The sequence below is a fragment of the Bubalus bubalis genome, chromosome 18 (assembly GCF_019923935.1).
Source record: "Bubalus bubalis isolate 160015118507 breed Murrah chromosome 18, NDDB_SH_1, whole genome shotgun sequence".
In the NCBI taxonomy this organism is placed as follows: Eukaryota; Metazoa; Chordata; class Mammalia; order Artiodactyla; family Bovidae; genus Bubalus; species Bubalus bubalis.
Genome location: NC_059174.1, coordinates 51081458 through 51091013, shown reverse-complemented (window position 1 = coordinate 51091013; position 9556 = coordinate 51081458). Strand labels below are relative to the sequence as shown.

General features: G+C 44.8%; 1 non-coding gene across 1 annotated transcript; it reads left to right on the top strand.

Annotated features, from left to right (window-relative positions):
- The first annotated feature begins 7164 nt into the window (after positions 1-7164).
- On the top strand, positions 7165-7236 carry TRNAA-AGC. The gene has a single exon. It is a non-coding gene; the product is annotated as a tRNA-Ala (tRNA).
- Positions 7237-9556: the final 2320 nt, after the last annotated feature.

Below are 9556 nucleotides of genomic sequence, written 5' to 3'. Positions count from 1 at the left end.
CATGCTGCAGTCCATGGGGTTGCAAAGAATCAGACATGAGTTAGCAACTGAAAAACACCACCACCTCATGTAGTCACATTGTGTGTGTGTGTGTGGTGATCTACTTACTCTTGAGCGATTTTCAAGTAAATAATACATAGCATTAATTAAAGTCACCATGCTGTGTGTTTATTCAAAAAACCAAGATCATGGCATCCGGTCCCATCACTTCATGGCAAATAGATGGGAAAACAATGGAAACGTGACAGACTTTATTTTCTTGGGCTCCAAAATCACTGTGGATGGTGACTGCAGCCATGAAATTAAAAGACGCTTGTTCCTTGGAAGAAAAGCTATGACCAACCTAGACAGTATATTAAAAAGCAGAGACGTTACTTTGCCAACAAAGGTCCACCTAGTCAAAGCTATGGTTTTTCCAGCAGTCATGTATGGCTGTGAGAGTTGGACTATAAAGAAAGCTGAGTGCGGAAGAATCGATGCTTTTGAATCATGGTGTTGGAGAAGACTCTTGAGAGTCCCTTAGACTGCAAGGAGATCCAACCAGTCTATCCTAAAGGAAATCAGTCCTGAATATTCATTGGAAGGACTGATGCTGAAGCTGAAGCTCCAATACTTTGGCCACCTGATCGAAGAAATGACTCATTGGAAAAGACCCCGATGCTGAGAAAAACTGAAGGCAGGAGGAGAAGGGGACAACAGAGGATGAAATGGTTGGATGGCATCACTGACTCGATGGACATGAGTTTGAGCAAACTACGGGAGTTGGTGATGGACGGGGAAGCTTGGTGTGCTGCAGTCCACGGGGTCACAAAGAGTCAGATATGACTGTGCAACTGAACTGAACTGAACTGATGCTGTATGCTAGATTCCCAGAAATTAATCATCTTATAAAAACAAGTTCATCCCCTTTGACTAATATATATCCATTTTACCTGATGGCTGTTTTTAATTGTTTTTTGTTGGTTGGTTGGTTTTTTCATCTTTTAAACATTTATTGAAAGTGAGCTGGGAAACAAGCAGATACCAATCTCAGCCCTCAGGAGCTTTGTGGGTTTTGTTTCTTTTTTTTTTTTAATGTACTATTTATTTATTTATGGCTATGCTGGGTCTTCCTTGTTGCTCGGGCTTTTCTCTAGTTGCAGAGGACAGGGGCTACTCTCTAGTTTTGGTGGGCAGGCTTCTCATTGTGTGGCTTCTCTTGTTGTGGAGCACAGGTTTTAGGGCACCCAGGCTTCAGTCGTTGTGGCTCAGGGGCTTAATTGCTGTGTGGCATGTGGGATCTTCCCTAATCAGGGATGGAACCTGTGTCCCTTGCATTGGCATGCAAATTCTTTACCACTGAGGTACCAGGGAAGCATGGTTGGTTAGTTTTTAGATTATGAAATTAGGACAGATGGCCAGCATTTACAAAATTCTCATTTCTTCCCTTTCTACTGCTTGAGTCTGGGCTACCTCTTCTCTTGCCCGCTCCCACCGTTCTCCAAGATTCTGTGCTCAGGTCCGCTTGCGGTCACCAATCCTGGTCCCAATAGTTAGTCCTTCCTTACTTCTGGGCATCTGGGAGGATCACCCTTTCCTGCCTTAAAGAGACACGTGGCCACGTGACTTGTTGTGGCCAATGATATAAGAGCGGAAGTGACGCGGGATGCTTCAGCGTGGAAGCATTTAAACTTACATGCGTCTCCATTTTCTGTGTCCTTGTTGCTATAACCACCAACCTTCCAAATGGAAGATCTTTTGTCAGCCAGGGTCATAGTGTGAGGACGATGTGGAACAGAGTGAGGAATGATGCTCACAAGGAGTAAACCATCTTTGAGCCACTGAATTCTGGAGCCGTCTCCGCAGCATAACCTAGCCTATCCTGACAGATGTGTTCCTCACCCCCTTCACTTGCCCTGCAGTTGGAATCTTTTGCAAAGCAAGCCGAGTTCACTGTCTATCACCCTTTCATGACTCCCAGCACTGTCAGGAGACAGTCCAAGTGCTTTTTGTGGCCCTACCTACCCTTCTGCGTGATGCAGACTCCTTCCTGCCTCTTACGCCTCTCCCCCACCCTTATTTACATTTGTATTCTAGTTGTCCTGAACTTCTGTTTACCGGAAGCATTGTAGTCTTATGCTCACTTCCTGGTTTTTCTGTGTGCTGTTCCTTCTACCCAGAATGCTTTTCCCGGGTCCTGCCCTCTCTCTACCTGGCTGACACCTACTCCTCTATTAAGACTCACCTCAGATATCCTCTCCAACAGGAAGCCCTCTCTGACCTCCAGTCTGGCTCAGAGGCTTCCTTTGGAACTCCCACAGTCCCTGGGCTTCCTCCATAACTGTTCTGATCTCTCTAGATCATCTCTATCTGAGGAATAAGTCTATCTCCACCACTGAAGTCCCTTGAGGGCAGGGCTGGGCAAAGAAGAGGGTTTCAAGGAAAGTTTGTTCAATGAATAATAAATAAATTCAGATGTTAAACAGAGCTCTCTGTCACAGGGTTTCTGAGAAGTGGGGCGATATCTCTTCTGCTATTTTCCCTTCATTTCTCTGTGGGAGCCTTTCTTCTGATCCAGCACTTAACAGCTGGCATATTTCATTCCTGAATACTGCAGGGAAGTGGCTGTGGTTTCTGTGGAAAGTCCCAGAGAAATTCTTGTTTTCTTGGATCCTCTAACCAATTCCATCGAAATTTCTTTGCTGAAGCCACCCTCATCAGCTTTTATTTTTACATTTTCCGCAATCTTTTTAATGAAAATTTTCGAACAGAGAGAAAATCTGAAATAATTTCATAGTGAACACTCATCACCTAGATTCAATGATTACTATTAAAAAAAAAAAGATTACTATTTAAAGCTACTTGCTTTATCACACCTTCCCATCTCCCTGTCTACCCGTTACTCCCTCTGATTTTTATTTTGCCTTTCAAAGTACACTTCTCTCTCAATGCTATCCCATGTGTAAAAATAATGAGTGTTCAATATTTATTTTCTGTTTTATTTTACTTACTTAGATTTTACTTTTCATATAGAGTTTAAATACACCAAAATGCACAATCTTAAGCACTCTTAGACTTAGGACAAGCATGTAGATCCATGCTAACCAGATTCCTATCATGAATCAGAACCTTACCATCTTTCAGAGGGTTCTCTTGCACATTTTCTGGGTCAATTTCTGGGTTTCAGAGAGGAGTAGGGGGGGTGGGGTGGGGGTAATGTGGTGGAAAGTGGGAGGCCAAACTTTGAAGACCCTCTTAGACCATGATGAGTATGTCGACTAAAAAAAGATGTACAACTTGAGAGTTGTGAGTTAAGTTTTATCTGGGGCAAAATGAGGACTGCAGCCTGGGTGGCAGCATCTCAGAGAGCTCTAAGAGACTGCTCCAAAGCGGCAGTGGGGGAAAGTCAACATGTAAGGTTTTGGTGAAGGGGAGTTCAATGCCATGAAGCACTCATTTTACAAAAGTTTTCTGTTAGTCACGAGGATCTGATGTCACCATGAAGGGTTTCTCTAGATATGAGGACATGCAAGGATTGAGATCATAAAATCTGTTCCTAAAAACATTCAACTATCTAAAGACCTGTCCCAGCAGATTCCCTGGAGCACAGAGTGCCTCACTCCACCCTGAATTCCCTCAGGGGTTGCTGAAGGTCAACAGCTAGAGGCAGATAGCAAATGCCTTTGTGGTTCAGTTGTTGGGAGTGCTCTTGGTAAGTGCCAATTTATAGTTGACAAGTAGTTTAATAATAAGATGAATACTATTGGTGATGATGATAATATACTGGATACTTTTTGTTTGCTCTCTTCTGATCCACTATGATAAATGTTGGGAGGTTAGTCACTATGGACTACCCTGGGCTTTCTTTCTTTCTTTTTTTTTTTTAATATTTTTTATTTGGCTGTATAGGTCTTAGTTGTGGCATGTGGGATGTTCAATCTTCGTTGTGGCATGTGGAATCTTGAGTTTCGGCAACTCTTAGTTGTGGCATGTGAGATCTAGTTCCCTGACCAGGGATTGAACCTGGGCCCCCTGCATTGGGAGCCTGGAGTCTTAGCCACTGGACCACCAAGGAAGTCCCACCAAGGGCTTGCGTGACCTCTAGCTTCCTGTTTGGGTTGGCCAATGGGGGCACTGACAAGAGATTGAAAGGAGGGGTGTTTATGTCTCCAACACCCTGCTTGATGTGGGAGTTGCCTCCAGTTGGTTGTATCTTTCCGCCCAAGGCCACAGCTCCTGTCTGAGGGTCCACTTCACACACGTCTGTGTTCTTCCAGGCCTGGGGGTAATCAAAACTCCCCTCTTTCTTGCCCTTGACTCCTGCACCACCCTTGCAGTCTCCCTGCTCACTGCTCCGCCTTTGTAAATAGTCTTTTTTTTTTTTTTAATTGGAGTGTAGTTGCTTTAAAGTATTATGGGGCTTCCCTGGTGGCTCAGACAGTAAAGCATCTGCCTACAGTACCTATCATGTGGGAAACCCGGGTTCAATCCCTGGGACGGGAAGATCTCCTGGAGAAGGAAATGGCAACCCACTCCAGTATTCTTGCCTGGAAAATTCCATGGATAGTGGAACCTGGTAGGCTACAGTCCATGGGGTCGCAAAGAGTCGGACGTGACTGAGTGACTTCACTTCACTTCATAGTTGCTTTAAAGTATTATGTTAGTAGTCGTGTCTGACTCTTTGCAACCCCATGGACTGTAGCCCACCAGGCTCCTCTGTTCATGAGATTCTCCAGGCAAGAATACTGGTGTGGGTTGCCATTTCCTTCTTTAGGAGATCTTCCTGACCCAGGAATTGAATCCATGTTGCCTGCTGGGCAGACAGATTCTTTACCACTGAGCCACCTGGGAAGTCCGATAATTCCCTGTGCTATAGGTAAATCCCTATTGCTTATCTGCTTTACACATAGTAGTTTGTATCTGTTAATTCTTCTGATTTATCCCTCTTCCCCCTCCCTTTCCCTTTTGGTAACCATAAGGTTGTTTTGTATGTCTGTGACTCTGTTTTGTATATAGATTCATTTGTATTGTTTATTAGATCCCACATATAAATGATATCATATATGTCTTTCTCTGTCTTAGTTCACTTAGTATGATAATCCCTTGGCTCTTTATTTTGCTGCAAATGGCAATATTCCATTCTTTTTTTGTGGCTGAGTAATGGTAAGTAGTCTTTTTATTAAACTTGTGCCAGTCACTCACTTTGGATTTGATGTCTTTTTTCTGCCCAGACTGAAGGATGCAGTAGTTAGCCATGCTGAGAACATCCTAAGAGACACTGTTCCAACTTTACAGGAAACACTCTATTTAATTCACCCAATGACCCCACTGGGGTCATTGAAGAGGTGGCAAGAGTACACAGAAGAACTGTATGAAAAGATCTTCACGACCAAGATAATCACGATGGTGTGATCACTCACCTAGAGCCAGACATCCTGGAATGTGAAGTCAAGTGGGCCTTAGGAAGCATCACTATGAACAAAGCTAGTGGAGGTGATGGAAATCCAGTTGAGCTATTTCAAATCCTAAAAGATGATGCTGTGAAAGTGTTGCACTCAATATGCCAGCAAATTTGGAAAACTCAGTAGTGGCCACAGGACTGGAAAAGGTCACTTTTCATTCCAATCCCAAAGAAAGGCAATGCCAAAGAATGCTCAAACTACCACACAGTTGCACTCATCTCACACGCTAGTAAAGTAATAATCAAAATTCTCCAAGTCAGGCTTCAGTAATACTTGAACCATGAACTTCCAGATATTCAAGCTGGTTTTAGAAAAGGCAGAGGAACCAGAGATCAAATTGCCAACATCCAGTGGATCATTGAAAAAGCAAGAGAGTTCCAGAAAAACATCTATTTCTGCTTTATTGACTATGCCAAAGTCTTTGACTATATGGATCATAAAAAACTGTGGAAAATTCTGAAAGAGATGGGAATACCAGACCACCTGACCTGCCTCTTGAGAAACCTATATGCAGGTCAGGAAGCAACAGTTAGAACTGGACATGGAACAACAGACTGGTTCCAAATAGGAAAAGGAGTACGTCAAGGCTGTATATTGTCACCCTGCTTATTTAACTTATATACAGAGTACATCATGAGAAATGCTGGGCTGGAAGAAGCACAAGCTAGAATCAAGATTGCTGGGAGAACTATCAATAACCTCAGATATGCAGATGACACCACCCTTATGGCAGAAAGTGAAGAAGAACCAAAGAGCCTCTTGATGAAAGTGAAAGAGGAGAGTGAAAAAGTTAGCTTAAATCTCAAGATTCAGAAAACAAAGATCATGGCATCCAGTCCCATCACTTCATGGGGAAATAGATGGGGAAACAGTGGCAACAGTAGCTGACTTTTTTTTTGGGGGGGAGGGGGCCTCCAAAATCACTGCAGATGGTGATTGCAGCCATGAAATTAAAAGACGCTTACTCCTTGGAAGGAAAGTTATGACCAACCTAGATAGCATATTAAAAAGCAGAGACATTACTTTGTCAACAAAGGCCCTTCTAGTCAAGGCTATGGTTTTTCCAGTAGTCATGTATGGATTTGAGAGTTGGACTATAAAGAAGGCTGAGGGCCGAAGAATTGATGCTTTTGAACTGTGGTGTTGGAGAAGACTCTTGAGAGTCCCTTGGACTGCAAGGAGATCCAACCAATCCATCCTGAAGAAAATCAGTCCCGGGTGTTCATTGGAAGGACTGATGTTGAAGCTGAAATGCCAATACTTTGGCCACCTCATGCGAAGAGTTGACTTATTTGAAAAGACCCTGATGCTGGGAAAGATTGAAGGCAGGAGGAGAAGGGGATGACAGAGGATGAGATGTTTGGATGGCATCACACACTCAATGGACATGAGTTTGGGTAAAGTCCGGAGTCGGTGATGGACAGGGAGGCCTGGCGTGCTGCGGTTCATGGGGTCGCAAAGAGTCGGACACGACTGAGCGACTGAACTGAACTGAACGACCCCATGGAGAAATAGAGATCTGGAGAGGTGGTCTCTAGTCCAGAATTTCAAAATGAATTAAGTGGTGGGCCCAGGATTTGAACCGACAGGAATCAAGAATAACTCGGAGCCATTGTGGGAATTTTAAGCCAAGAAGTCAGGTTGGTGTTTTGAGAACACCTTCTGGTGGCTGGGTGGAGCATGGTCAGCTGAGTTAGTATCTACACTGGCCCTGACTTGAGTCGGGGGTGTAGCTCAGTGGTAGAGCGCGTGCTTAGCATGCACGAGGTCCCAGGTTCAAACCCTGGCACCTCCATTTAGGAGTTTCTGCTTACTAGGAGCCTTGGAGAAGGGCAGAAGAACCCACCCTGGTATTCTTTCCTGAGAAATCCCCTGAACATTAGCTCCCTGGCTCTGCAGAGTACTCCTGTTTTAATATTTGGCTAATGCAGCAACAACATTCAACTAAATTCTGCTGTATAACATTCAACTAAATTCAGCTGTGGACACTGCCCGGGTTCCAAGATGTCTCCTTGAAGGAGGTGACATTAGAGCAGAGCTTTAAAGGACACGTAGCCAAGGCCTGAGGGAATCCCCCTTGTTCTGGGAAAAGGGTGCATCTTTGTGTGGGAGGGAGCCTGGCCAAGGAGGCTGGGGAAATAGGTCAGGACCCATTTCGGAAAGTACTCTGGCTCTGGGACTTTGTCTTGAAACTTAGTTTGGACCTGCAGATTTCCCATACCATTTAGCTTCTGCTGTAACAATGCTGTGTGACAAACCAGCCCTGACCTTCAGTAACATTCATTTAGCTCACAAGTTTGTGGTACCAAGGCCATTTAGGCTGAGCTTGGCTGAATGGTTTTCCTGGGCTCAGCTGTGCTTACCCACAAGTCTGTCTGGGGCAGGGTAGCGGGTGGGGGGTGTCAGCTGTTGGCTGATCTAGCCCGGTCTCATGGCAACATAAGTACAGGTTGAAATGGGTGGGGGGCCCCTCAGTTAAGACATAGGCTGGAGATTGGCACTCAGTCACTTCCAACTCGTTCTGCTGGTGAAAGCAGGTCACACAGCCAACCCAGAGTCACGTACCTACAAAGTTACACGGTAAAGAGTGTGAGTACAGGGAGGGGTGAGGAATCTGGGGCCAACAGTTACCATCAGCTCAAAGATCTTGGGCTCTGCTCCTCAGCAGGAGACATCAGAGCTTCTCTGTGAGAGGACCCCAGAGAGCTCCCGTGTCATGGCTCTTTGCAGAAAACTCTCAGGCTCAGGGTGGACAGGGTTTATGTGGGGAAGGGAACAAAATAGAGAGAATGGCAGGGGGAAGAAGCTGTTGTGTCTGCGTTTCTCATTTGGGTGTGGCTGTCTAGAGGGAGCTGGCGGGAAGCTTGGAAGGCATCCACATTTGCTGGCTGTTGAAGAGTGAATGCCTTATTTGATCATATCATTGCATTATCTGTTTTCTAAAAATATTTATTTGCTTATTTTTATTTGGCTGCCCTGGGTCTTAGTTGCAGCCTGAGCAATCTTTTACTTGTGGCATTTGAACTCTTAGTTACAGCATGTGGGATCTAGTTCCCTGACCAGGGATCGAACCTGAGTCTTAGCCACTGGCCCACCAGGGAGGTCCCTGCATTATCTGATTTGAGGTTTTTAATCTAAATGTATTAATTTAGATCTATCTATTTATCAATCAATTATACATGGGCTATGTTTTTCTGAATTTTTGTCTTCAGCTCAATGAAGACTTGCTTTGTAAATAAAGGTGCAGATGAGGGATTCATGCATCCTAAGATCTTTGGAGTCATTTCGAAATCTTTCCTCCTAGTTCTTGTGTAAGCTTTGAGCTCTGCAAACCCGCATTCCTTCCTGTGTGCCCTGTGGAAGCCATGTAATCATCCCAGCAGTTTCCTATAGCCAGATATGATTACCTCCATTTGACGAGTGAAGAAAATTGCGTGGTTTCCACAAGTAAGTTTCCCAGAACTTTTGCTGCTTGTAAAAATGATTGGACCCAGATGATTCTAGAACGTCGCTGGGTTTTTTTTTTTTTTTTTTTTTTTTTTAAAGCGAGGCTCACTGGGCTGTCACCCACAGAATGGAGACAGCTGTCTGAGCACAGAGGCCTGACCGGGATGCAGGCACACTCCCATCTCTTTGGCAACAGCTTGTAGAACGGAGGGGCTGGTCTCCTCTGCAGCTCTCATTCTTACAGGAACTGCGGGTGTGGGTTTTTCCTGACTCTTGATCTGGAGTAGCCTCCCTATTCTCAGGGCTCATAGGCTTTGAGAAAGTCAAGTCTGGAATAATAGCAATCCTTTTACAGCTAATCTGGCAAGCCCAAGCCCAGTCTTTCATAGTTGGAAGCTATATCATGCATTTGGCCTTTCCAAGTGGCCCTAGTGGTAAAGAACCCAGCTGCCAATGCAGGAGACATGAGACTTGGTTTGATCTCTGGGTCAGGAAGATCCCCTGGAGGAGGGCATGGCAACCCACACCAGTATTCTTGCCTAGAGAATCCCATGGACAGAGGAGCCTGGCGGGCTGCAGTTCATAGGGTCTCAAAGAGTCGGACAGGACTGAAGCAACTTAGCACACATCATGCATTTGGAGTATTAATTATTTTCCCTATGTTTTAC